The following is a 13,658-nucleotide window of genomic DNA, read 5'->3' as shown; positions in this document are numbered from 1 at the left end:
AAATCTGGATGATCGACCGAGAGACATTTAGCACTCCGCTTCTAATGTTCTCCTTGATGTGCTAGTGTATCCCATTCATAGATATGGTTTGATAACTAGAACATCAAGTAAAAGGTCGGACTTCGGGAGCAATAGAATCCATAAGGAACAGTTACGGAGGTAAATCCTACGAAATCCTTATGGGGAGGTGGCCAACTTCTTCAATCAAGATACTACAATAATAGGTCTTTCGGCTGGGTGGTGCTGGCCACGACATCCACTTTACCAGTTATCGAGGAACCAATATTATAGTTCTTGGGGAAATGTTCCAACCATCATATCTGCCTGAGATTCAGATCTGGTTGGTGTCAGGATATTCCAGACTCATCGAGTCTAGGAAGAAAATGAAAGTTTTCAACACAAATCGACGAGATGACGTTGCGGGATTCTCGGGAGATGAACTACGATAGCAAGCTCCAAAACATGAGCTGGTTCTGCTACAAACATGTGAACACGTTGTCCCAGACAAGCATGCCCACGTGGTAGTCTTACAATAAAACACTACCGAGTTCTGGTTGGGAACCATCAGCGAGGATATCGAAGTTCTTTCATAAGTCCGGATTAGCTCTTATGAAGATACTCCTTCTCCTTGAACAAATCAGTCAGTGGCTTGGTGTGCTAGGATACACATATGGAATGAAGGTTGCAAGTCTCCAGACCACAGAATACTTCGCACGTGTGCATGACTGACTTGCGATGATTCTAGAGGAAGCAACATTGACTTTCTCGAGTCCACGGCGGCAACTTGCATCAAATGCACATGAACTAGAGGAAGTCACTTCTTACATCCAAACATATGCTTCATGAGCTAGCATGAACAAATGCTTTCAAAAGTTTCCAACACTAGCTTAATGTTCAGCAAAATTATGGAGAAGACAAGGTTTTTGTCAATGGGCACAACAATAATTCATCTGGGTTTCCTTTTAAAAGGAATTCCATAGTTAAGTGAACAAGTGATAGCATTGGTCAGACCCAAAAGATATAATGGTGTATGCTCGAGGGATCAACCACGAGTAAGACAACATTACGAATATCGTTGGTTCTGGTCTGATTGGATGATAGCCCATACTCCAATCAAAGGTTGGATAAAAATGATAGGTCCATTAACTGATCACGAGGTTCAGTCGATGAAAATATCAACTTTCTTCAACACATACAAGACATCCCTTATAATGAACTATATCGGACAAGCTTCTATCTTCCAACTCTCCAAGTTGATGCATAGCTTAACCAACTAGCTCAGGGGTATCCAACACGGATTCTTGGAGAAAGGGTGGTTTACATGATAAACCAACTTGATCACGAGCTCAACATAACAGTCAGGTGACAACCTGGTGATACTTTCGAGAAGATATCCGGAAAATCACGAACCACCGATATGTTACTAAGATCAAGGACAATCCTGCTTTTCAGGGCAAGACGATATGATCAAATGAGCGAGGACTTGACAAAATCCTAACTCATCAATCGAAATGTGCACCAGAAAGATGGACAAGGTAGCACGATCAATCTTAGAATGATGATTCAAGAACCAACACGTTAAAAATGAGGTTATTGACCATTTAACTACCAAGCAACAAGGTTGCTAGGAGTATTGATTTCACATGCCATGATTCACTTGTCGGCATTCCGGTTACAATAACACAGGAACCGAGAAATGAATAATGATGGAGAGAAATATCACTGTGTCAAGAATTCATAAGAGGGCGTGCAATTCTCACGATACTCTTGTGATGAAAGAGGGTGATACTCCGAGGTGGAATAGAACAAAAGTTGGATTGGCATTTTGATCTGCGGAGCACAACTTCTTTGACCCAATCCTGGATATGGAAGAGGTACTGGAGTTTGTTTCTCCTAGTCATTCCGCGATAGAATGGCTTGACGGACCACAGGAGTAATAGGCATCGATAAACGAATGCATGCATACTCTTGACTATCAATTGATAGACGAAGGTCAGTAGACAACTAAAGAGGGACAACTCAAAGGAACATATAACTTTCTGAGTTGTGGATGCATAGATTAGTATGTCGAACCAAGTTCAACATAATTCTTCCGGATAACCCATGCAGAAAGGTTGAGCTGGCAGAGTCACAATATAGAATGGAGAACTCCTCAAGAGTACTCTTGTTGTCATCTTCCAGTTCAACAAGGAACTTCTGCCATAAGTAGTTCATGGTATTTGGAAAAAGAAGATACCACGGACTTCAAGGACTATCGCAAAGGTTACTAATATCCTAAAGGAACTAGCAACACTATCAACATGATGTAAGTAGGGTGAATCTCGGGTTTAAAAACCCAGGAATAGAATACCTATTACTAAGTAGCATCACGGGATGCTTTCGATAATGACGGCCAGAATCATCACACTGGAAACACAGGTCATGGCTAGACTACTAGATGATCCCCTATGACAACTAGGGTCATAATAATAACTCCCACATAAATGTCAAGGCAATAGAATACCTCAACTCACCGATTAGTGTGGTTAATCTGGCCCAAAGGAACATCGAAACGGAAGGAAGGAATTTGCAAATGCATCAGACTGTTTAGAAACCTGGGATGACTCGGACAGCATAACGGCTGTAAATGCTCAAAAGATTGGAGACATGCTACAAAAATGGTGGCATAACCACTTAGAAGCACAATATCAAGGTCTCGAGATCAATAATTAACATACGGAGGTAGAAACTGAACTGAGGCTTAATCCAACAATCTTATAAGTCTACGCATTAGTAACACATGATCCTGAAGGAAAGAAGAGATAGCCTAGTTCTTAATCCCCGTAGAAGAGAAGAGGTTGACTCAGATCAGAAGACCATGAGGTATAAGGAGTAAAAAGAGCCTTACGTTCCATCCCACAATCAATTCCCTTATATAACTAAAGAATTTCTAGACTCAACTTCGACCAGTTTGGCTTGGTAATCCTACAGGCAGTCAAGCTATGATACCAACGCTGTCAGGACCCCGACTCAATGCCACATCGATCTAGCATGTAACACCTCATATCACTTTGCGGCCTCACGCACGGTATTCCCACGGGTGTCGCCTTACCTTTGCCCGGGGCCGTTTGCGCCTTTTGGCACACATATATGACAGTGTCGCTAGCATCCATATGATAAGGAGCCCGGGCTGACATGGCTAGTCGTAAACCCAAAGTGGCACAAACTTACAGGGACAGGCATCCATGACCCAGCATCGAACGTGTCGGTCATCAGCGAGTGAATCCAGGCTGTAGCACTGGGCTAGCAGGACTCCGGTGAACCGGGCTGTAGCGGGCTAACAGGACTCCGGTATCCATCGCGTGACATTTCCCCGAAGGGACAGACATAGGAACGAAGAAGGACACATGCCGGCCAGCCTAAGTGTTCCGGAGCAGTAGCAAGCTACCATGGCTCAGTGGAAACACTAGGATACATTTCCCGGTAAGAGAGGCTACTAAAGATAAACAACTAGATAGTCAGATCCCACACATACCAAGCATGTCAATAACATACACACAATATGCTCGATATGTGCAATACAACATGGCATCACAAAATGACTCTACGACTCAAGTAGTTTATTCAATAGGCTCCGAGGAGCGAGATATTACAAACATGGTCTCATGACCCAACAATCAGAGCATACAAATCAAAGCACAAGCGAAAGCTATCATGTCTGAGTACAGACATCTATGAATGAAAAAGGCTGAAAGCCTGACTATCTACCAAATCCTGTCGAGGCACAAGATCGTAGCTGAGGTAACAAGCTAAACGTCGAAGTCCACGTGGAACTACTAGTGAGACCGAAGTCTCTCTGCAAAACATAAAATAGGCAAACATGAGTACAAATGTACCCAGCAAGACTTACATCAGAACTAACTACATATGCATCATTATCAACAAAGGGGATGGTGGGGTTTAACTGCAGCAAGCCAGCATTGACTCGGTGGCTATCCTGAACTACGACTGCAATGTAACTCTTTTGAGGTGGCGCACACGAGTCCACATATCCACCAACCAATACACCACTATGGAACCGCTCTCGTCTCCCTACGAGAACGCCATCCATAGCACTCACGCTTATCTTGCGTATTTTAGGGTATCCACTTTCACTTGTCTATGAACTGATATAAGCAACCCAGAAGTCCTTTACCGCGGATACGGCTATTCGAATAGATGATGTTAACCCTGCAGGGGTGTACTTCTTCATACATGTTTCCACCACTTAGCGTCTGCACACGACATGTGCTCGGCAGACTTCAAGCGAAAGCCGACGTGGGTGTAGACCACGACCTACCTAAACACTCAAGTCTCTAGTCCAGGTTTATCGCCTATTCGGGTTCCATCCATGAGGAGATCCGGCTGGAGTTTCGCTCACAGCCCCAAACGATGTGAACAGGGTTCCCGAGATACCAAACGGGCATCCGGTACACCGTGCCACGTACCTACCGCATCACAGCCCACCCCTACGGTCAGCGCTGTCCACGGCCTCCAGTAAGCTACAAACACCAGAAACTACTTGCAACTCCTGGACAGAGGACTAGGGTGAATAAGAAGTCGATCGGGGTCATATTTCAGGGCCCAATGTATGGTAGTAGCTGAATCATGGATCACAAACACAGAACTCAGTTCCTAAGGACGACTTCAATGAGACAACCCACCATGTACTCCTACATGGCCTCTCACCGACACCTTTTACCAAATCATGTTCACACACTTAGCTCACACACAGTAGGACATGTTCACACACCTCTGATTCATCCCGGATGAATCAGACCTGACACAACTCTAAGCAGTAGCAGGCATGATAAACAAGCATGAATGAGTAGGCACAACAGGGCTCAAACAACTCCTACTCATGCTAGTGGGTTTCATCTATTTACTGTGGCAATGACAGGTCATGCAAAGGATAAAGGGGTTCAGCTACCGCAGCAAGTAACAGATGAATCGATGTTGTCCTAATGCAGTAAAAGAGAGCAGGAGCGGGAGAGTAGGATTGTATCAGAATGAACAAGGGGGTTTTGCTTGCCTGGCACTTCTGAAGATAACATTGAGTCTTCATCAGTGTCAATGATCACAACGTCGGAACATCATCTACCGGGAGGGAACAGATACCGGCAACAAAGAAGAAATACAATCAATGCAATGCACAATATGATGCATGCTATGACATGGCAATATGAATGTGTTTTGGGCTAATGCACCTAGCTATGATTTAAATGAAGTTGGTTTGAATACATGATTCAAATTCCAACTCCATATATGATTATTTAAATGCCCTTTATTTGTTTTGTCCAAAACAGAGGGCAAACATTGTTCAAACATGCATGAAAATGGTACAGATGGATTCCTTGAATTTTTCTGATAATTTTTCATATATAATTTATTTAATTTGGAGCTACGGTTGAATTTCTATGATTTTTTGAGGTTTATACAATTTTCTGGAATTTATAAATCATTTCCTAATTTATTTTAATTCCAGAAAGGAATTATTGCATCAGCATGACCTCATCCTGACGTCATCAGGTCAACAGGGTGGGTCCAGGTCAAACCTGACGTGTGGGGGCCACACGTCAGTGACACAGGGCTAGTTAGTGTCAATGACAGGTGGGGCCGGGTCAAAGGCCACGTCAGCGCGGTCAAAGCTGACGCGTGGGGCCACTGTGATTAATTTAAACTAAACAGAAAATAAACTAAGATTAATTAAAGCGTGGGGCCTAGGTGTCAGTGACACGAAGCGGTGGTTAGTGGCTAATTAAGCCAGCCACGTCAGCTGGCCGGAGATTAGCCGGCGACGACCACAGAGCACGGCGGGGGCACGTCGGACTTGCGCTAAAGGCGACGGAGGCGGCGGCTGAGGGCACCGGGGTGTAGCCCGGGCTCTCCCGCATATGATGGGGTAGGTGGGAGGCTATGGGAACGCCGGGGCTCGCCGGAACGGAGCTCGCGGCGGCGCCGGAGTTCGGTGAGTGTGGGGTTGGCGCTGTGGTGCACGGGAGGGCGAGTTAGGATGCGTTAGGCTCCTGGTGGCTTCCTGAGTGCGGTGACACGCTCCGAAACGAGCTCAAGCGGCTGTAGTGACGGCGGCGACGAGGTCAGCGGCGGTCGGAGTTCGGCCGCGACGGAGCTATGGCCTAGAGCTCGCAAACGCAAGGGGAAAGAGAGGGGTTCTGCACGGAGGCTCACAGCGAGGTCGATGAGCAGCTCGGTGGTCTCGGGGAGGCGTCGGAGATGGCGAATCGGCGCGCGGCATCCGGCGGCCGTGGACGGGGAAGAAGGGTCGCGGCGTCGTCTTGGGGTCCTCCGGCCTTGCGTGGGTCGGCGGAGAGGTGCTCGGGTTCTAGGCGGAGCTCGTGGGCTGGTCAGAGAAGCGAGGGGGAGGCGGTGGCCATGGTGGTTGCGAGCGACGTCGGCGGCGGCTCTCGGTCATGGGGGGGAAGCAGAGGAGCGAGGGGGAGGGAGGTCCAGAGAGCGAGGGAGAAGTGAGAGGGGGTCGGGGGGGCCGCATGGCGTCTCCAGGGAGTAGCGGAGGCAAGCAGGGAGGCAGGAGGTGGCCGGGGCAGCGTCGGCGCTCGCCACCGAGCAGCTTTGGGGCGAGGGGGAGGAAGACGATAGGGGAGGAGTGGAGATGGGCTGGGCCGCTGGAGGAGCTGGGCCAGGCAGGTAAGTCTGGTAAGTGGCTGGGCTTCTCTTTTTTTTAAAATTTCTGTTCTGTTTTCTTTTATTTAATCTTTTGCCACTGTTTTGAACGTAAAATAATTCAAACAATGCCAAAAACTCCTCTGAATATTTTTATTTTGCTAGATGGACTTCTCCAAAGCTCATAAAATATTTCAGGGGTATTTGAAATTATATTCTAATTGTATGAATATAATTCAAATTCAAATAGCTAATGATTTAAATTCAAAATCCCAAAAATAAATCCTTTTAAAATGTTCATTATTTTTGGTTTGGATCAAAACCCTTGCCAAAAATATTAAACATTTAAGAAGAACATTTTTGGAACAATGAATGAGATTTTAGGGTTTTAGCCCTTCTTTTATTTAAATTTTGAGGCTTCCAAATTTCCTCAATTCAAGTTTTAGAAATTTAGACATGATGCAAACACCAGGCAACACCAGAAGCTAGGGATGTGACACTGCTGAGGGATTCCTGGATTAGGGGGTCTCCGGACAGCCGGACTATATCCTTTGGCCGGACTGTTGGACTATGAAGATATGAGATTGAAGACTTCGTCCCGTGTCCGGATGGGACTCTACTTGGCGTGGAAGGCAAGCTAGGCAATACGGATATGTATATCTCCTCCTTTGTAACCGACCTTGTGTAACCCTAGCCCCTTCCGGTGTCTATATAAACCGGAGGGTTTTAGTCCGTAGGACAATATACAATCATACCATGGGCTAGCTTCTAGGGTTTAGCCTCTCCGATCTCATGGTAGATCAACTCTTGTACTACTCATATTATCAAGAATAAATCAAGCAGGACGTAGGGTTTTACCTCCATCAAGAGGGCCCGAACCTGGGTAAAACATCGTGTCCCCTGCCTCCTGTTACCATCCGCCTTAGGCGCATAGTTTGGGACCCCCTACCTGAGATCCGCCGGTTTTGACACCGACAACCATTTTCATAGCATCACCAAATACGGCCTATTAACGGCCCGTTATGGTCAGCCCATAAAACATACGATTTCCATTAAAGGCCTGTCTACAGCCCATTAAAGTCCCGTACAAGACCCATAAATGAGTCGGCGGCCCATGGATCCTACGAGACGTACAAGGCCCATGGATCCTACGAGATGTAGAAGGCCCATGGATCCTACGAGACGTAGAAGGCCCATGGATCCTACGAGATGTAGAAGGCCCATGGATCCGACGTCCCGTGAAGGGCCATGGTCGGGCGAGTTGGCCCCCGTTTGAACGATATAGCATATTCAAAGATTTATCCTACTCAATAGTATCACCTCTAAAAGCATACACTATACAACAAAGAGATCAAGGCATAGAAAGGTAGAATAATCCTACACTATACAATAAAGAAATTACAGCTGATTATACCCACTGGGCATTATGGTTCGGCATAGGTGATAATAAAGCATACACAAACAGCAAATTACATACACTGGGCAAATACATCTCATACATCATGGACGCGCATCAACTTAACTCCATTTGAACTATAATCTCTTTAGAAAATAGGATTGGCCGGATTCAGATAGCACAAATTTCAGTCTAAAAAATCTCCAATTCCTTCATGGTTACCTCAGTATCTTGTTTCATTTGTTTGACTCCTGCATCTAATACCTGCATGTCCAGTCTCAACTTATTGATTATACGTTGACAATCATGTACACGTTGTCTTGCCACCTCTAGTTGATGCTCGAGAACATCAGCACATTCCAATTCCAATCCATAATCATTCAGTAATGGCCATGCCGCACTGCTCACAGATCTTTGTGTTGATGTCACTTCATCCTGAAATGTTTTTGTAAGTACACATGACTAGGGCAAAAATATAGTTACAACAGTGAAGCGAACAAGACACTATTTTGTACTACATGGCAAAACAGGACTAACAATAATGTTACACATCACTTTCAAAAAAAATGTTACACGTCATGAAGCATAAGCAGGTGATATTTTAAAAATTATAAAAAATATAGTCTGTGCAGCTTGCATACAGAAATCCCTCTTAGCTCACCAGAGGAGCATGATGTTGGGGCCCAATCAAAAACACAGACAAGTTACAAATTTAGATAGCACATTGTGTATAAGTAAGCAAGCATTTGGCCATTATGTGCCTCAATTAGAGTCTTAGGGAGCATAATGAACAACAGAGGGTTTCATACAAACATACTACATCAGGCAAAACTATGCAATCATTAGCGTAGTATAAACTACATTGTGAGCTCATGCAATAATAGTTGGTTAATAGACTTCAAAGCTTCAGGCAAACTTCGGCAGAGTAATTAAATGGTAATGCATTTAATTATGTCAACTAATAGTGATACAAGTACTGAACATCAAGCATGATTATTTGGGCATCTCATTAACAGAGGACAAATAAAGCAATTGAAAACAGAAAATTAACTATGCCTGAAACAAACAAGGAATTGAACTGTTGAGTTGCATACAGTGACTTACCTTAGCAGGTTGAAGAGGCTCAGCGTAGCTCCTACTTCTCTTGCAAGGCTCCTTCCTAACATCTTGTACTTGGAAATCCTCAATCTTATCTTCATTGCACCCCCTTTGCAAGGTGACACAAACTAGTTACTCGTCTCCTTGGAAGATAAATATGCATACTTTCCAGTCTGTGAACACAAAAGGATGAGATTATAACAAAACAACACCACATAATGAAACATGCCGCATCTCTTGCACTTGCACACAATGAAATGAGCATTCACTATGTCTCCACTATGTAAAAACTAGGCATACCTTCGAACTGAATCTCCAGGTACTCTTGGAGAGCCTACTATAGTGTACACCCAAACTTTTATGTCACCTATGAGTTAGACAAGGCCCCACTACAGCAGCCCTTAGTGTTTAAATCGTTGACAAGCTCTGTTAGAGTGTTAGGTCAAGAACAACAAGTAATCAAAGCAAACAGTCCTAGTATGGCTGGCTGATGCAAACAAGCAATTGAACAGATGTGTGAGCATATCTTACATATCAAGAAAAGAAGCAAAGAAGGAGGCTTAAAGACCATCACTTGACTGACCAGATTTAAGGGGCATTTAAACATCATGTGCAATGTATGAACTAACATAAACATTGCATATTCCAGATTCTATAATGGAATGCACATGTATTAGGTTATGCCATGTATGATGATGCCTAAATGTACAGATAGCAGGTAGGAGTGATTCATCATTGCATGCACAATTGAATTGCAGCTTAAGGGCCAGTTCGATTCTGCCTTTTCAGGGCATATTGTCAAAATAAGCCATAAAAGATGTAAAGAAGTCATTTTTGAGTTATGGGCTTGGGCTTAACTAATATCGCTTTGGAGGGGGGTGTTTCGGGTAGAACCTCACTAAAAATTGAAGGGAAGGGGAATAGTGAAATGACTCTATTGTCTGCCTATATTACACTCAAAATGCAACTGCTGACGCCCGTGTCACACCTGACCCTCAAGTAAAAACAAACACGCAAGCATTCATTGCCCTGCCCGCTTGCATATCATCTCCCCTTTCCCTCTACCTCGATCCCATGCCTGCAGCACTAGGGTTCCTCCAGCAAGACATCACCACTGGTCCCATCTGGCCTGGTCCTCGACGATGATATGTCCAGCTAGGCTACATGGCCGGCGGGTAGGGGCAAATCTCCCTGGCTGCTCCTCCCTCTGGCGCGCCCCTCATTCTCATGGTCTCCAGCAGCTGCTCCACTGTGGTTCGTCCAACGCACTACTCCGGCGGGCGTTGCACAACTACGGCTGATGCACACTACGGCAGAAGGCACCTTATTCCCCCTCCCCTCCTCCCAAGCCATGGCCTTGAGGTGCTGTTAAAGGATGAGCTCATCCAACAAGGTGAGGATCTCCTATGATTTTTGCCAAATTTTCATTCCGATCCACTATACGATGAATTGCTATGAGCTGCTTCTGCTGCTGCTATATGATGCATTGCTATGAGCTGCTCCTGCTGCTGCTATATGATGAATTGCTATGAGCTGCTGCTGCTGTATGATGAGTTGCTATGAGCTGCTGCTGTTGCTGCTATATGATGGATTGCTATGAGCTGCTGCTGCTATATGATGAGTTCCTACAAGCTGCTCCTCCTGCTGCTATATGATGAATTGCTATGAGCTGCTCCTGCTGCTGCTATATGATGAATTGCTCTCAGCTGCTCCTGCTGCTGCTATATGATGAATTGCTATGAGCTGCTGCTGGTATATGATGAATTGCAGACTACTGCTGCTGTATGATGAGTTGCTATGAGCTGCTGCTGCTGCTATATGATGCTTTCAGGTGGTGCTGCTATACAATAATAACCAGCCACTTGGACCATCGAATTTCAATAAATAATTGTTCTTCATTTAAATGTGGGTCATGTGTTCTTCGTTTAAATTAGGCAATGGGATCTCTATGGAAAACATTGACCAAAGTAGATTGTGCCAAGTAGATGGTATCTTTGTATTTGCATTTTGAGCAAATAGTGATGGTCTGTTTTCCTATCATATTAATTACTGCAATGGGTTCAATTTGTGATGTTTTCAAGTCAAATTAATTTCCATATGGGTAGCAAAATGGAAAAAATATAATGCAATCTAGACTTTCCACTGATCATACCAAAGATAAGCTGAAAACGCAATGAAAAGAATTGGTTGGCTTATTACATGGAGCTTACATTCACAGGTGCTTATTTTCTTAGGATAACTCGTAATAACTGTCCCTAAGAAACTTGGCTAATAGAACTGGCATACAAATAACATGTCACGATGATTGCAATGGAGGAGTGACGTACCATAGCACAATGTATAGGCTCACCGCTGCCTCTCCTTTTTTTGCGATGTTCCATGAAATTGCCACATACATCTTGTACTTTTTCATTGTGTAACCCTATCTGCAAGTTGACACGGCTAATTTCAGACATCTCTACATGATACTACATTGCATATCCCTTGCGCGTATTTAAACCACCAATTAACGATTGTGTGTGTACCATAAATTAGCCATGACTCTGTATGCTGGACTAGCAGGCACTCTAAGGGAGCCTAATGTAGTGCACTAGAATTCCTACATGCCACCTGCGATTTTGTGTAATGTACTGCCCCTGTTCCTAAATATATGTCTTTGTAAAGATTCCAGTATGGACCACATACAGATGTATATAGATGCATTTTTGAGTGTAGATTCACTCATTTTGCTCTGTATGTAGCCTATAGTGGAATCTCTAGAAAGACTTATATTTAGGAATGGAGGTACGAGGTAGTAGCATGTATGACATCTACATATCTAATTTAGCAGCCACTAGTAGAAATCATTGTCTGCACAAAGGGATTACTGGTCGAAAATCCTAGCAAAGCACTCTAGCAGGCACAGAACAATACAAGAGAGAGAGAGAGAGACGCGCTTACAAGATCATAGCAATGCCTCAGTCTAGGATCTTGGTTGGCCAAGCTGTTAGATCCAGAAGAAACATCGTCCTTGTAGTTTTTGCTAGCTGCATAACAGGTAACAGCGACCAGTTAGTATATTTGAAGTACATCGGGCAGGTGATGCTGGACGGGTTTAAAGGTGACAAGTACCTAGGCTGTGGCGGGTGCTTGGCATCTCTCCAGACGGTGGGAATCAGGTTAGAAACGTCGAGGGTGATGACGCTGCACTGGATGTCGGGGTCCGGTAAGGAGATCTAGAACCGTTGAGTAGGGTGTTTGTGGTGCGGCTCCGGTAGGGTGGACTACGGTGTGGGCGAAGCGGATCTGTGGCCGTGGACGAGGGCATAGGTGAAGCTGCTCCGATGGTTGGGTTAAGGATGGTGTCGATGACGCGGATCTGCGGCCGTGGATGGGGCGTCAGAAGCTGCTCCGGTGGTTGGGTTAAGGATGGTGTCTACAATGTGGATCTGCGGCCGTGGACGGGGCGTTAGAAGCTGCTCCGGTGGTTGGGTTTAGGGTAGTGTCGATGATGCGGATCTGCGGCCGTGGACGGGGCGTCAGAAGCTGTCCATTAGGTTGGATGAGGGTGCGAGGAAGCGGATCTGAGGCCATGGACTTGTGAGTTGGCAAAGCGGCCCCTGTAGGGTTGAGAATGTTATAGGCGAAGCTACTCCGGTAGGGTTGATGATGGTGTCGGCGAAGCGGCTCCGGTAGGGTTGAGGAAGGTGCGGCGAAGCGGCTCCGGTAGGGTTGAGGAAGGTGTCCGTGAAGAGGATCAGAGGCCGTCGACGGGGGCGTCGGTGGGGCGGCTCCGGGGGGTGTGGATGAAGCGTCTCCGGTGGGGAGTACAAATGAGCCACTGCAGATGCGCGGCGGTTGACGAGAGTACCGGCGAAGCAGATCTGGCACTGTGGACAAGGCCGACACTGAATAGGCTATGGTACAGTGGTGGATGAGCAGTCTACTTGTTTCTAGGGGAGGTGGGAGGGGTAGATGCGGCCGCAGAAGCAGGTCCGACGAGGTGGACGTCACTGGCAGTGAATGGGCTATGGTACGCCGGTGGATGAGCAATCTAGGGTTTCGAGAGGGGAGGGGAGAAAGGGCGATGAAGTACGGACAGCGTGATGTAAGATGCTCTGGTGCTGTGGAGTTAGTCGTTTTTGCCGGAGGGGGAGAGGAAATGGGGGTGCCATGTAGTGGGGGAACCGGAAGTTACCAAAGCAGCCCCGACCTATCATGTAGATGAGGGCGGTATTGTAACTGTTGGTCTCCGTGCACCAAGGACAAAAGGGGGATTTCGCATGCTAAGGACTAAGGTGGTGGAAATTTTAGAAGGAGGCGGGAGATTTTGCCGCCCGTGGGATCGTTCGTATCCAGTTTCAACTAATTTTGGACCGTGCTAGCGGGAAGGTCATGCTAGACTGTGTACACGGGGCACGCGTCAGCAGTTAATAACTGGTGTGAAGTCCACCCCAGAAAAAAAGACAATAACTCGGGATGATGCGCCGATAACTTGGACGTTCACACGGGCGTGGCCAACCGT

This window comes from Triticum aestivum, chromosome 3A (assembly GCF_018294505.1).
Source record: "Triticum aestivum cultivar Chinese Spring chromosome 3A, IWGSC CS RefSeq v2.1, whole genome shotgun sequence".
In the NCBI taxonomy this organism is placed as follows: Eukaryota; Viridiplantae; Streptophyta; class Magnoliopsida; order Poales; family Poaceae; genus Triticum; species Triticum aestivum.
This window is presented reverse-complemented; position numbering follows the sequence as displayed.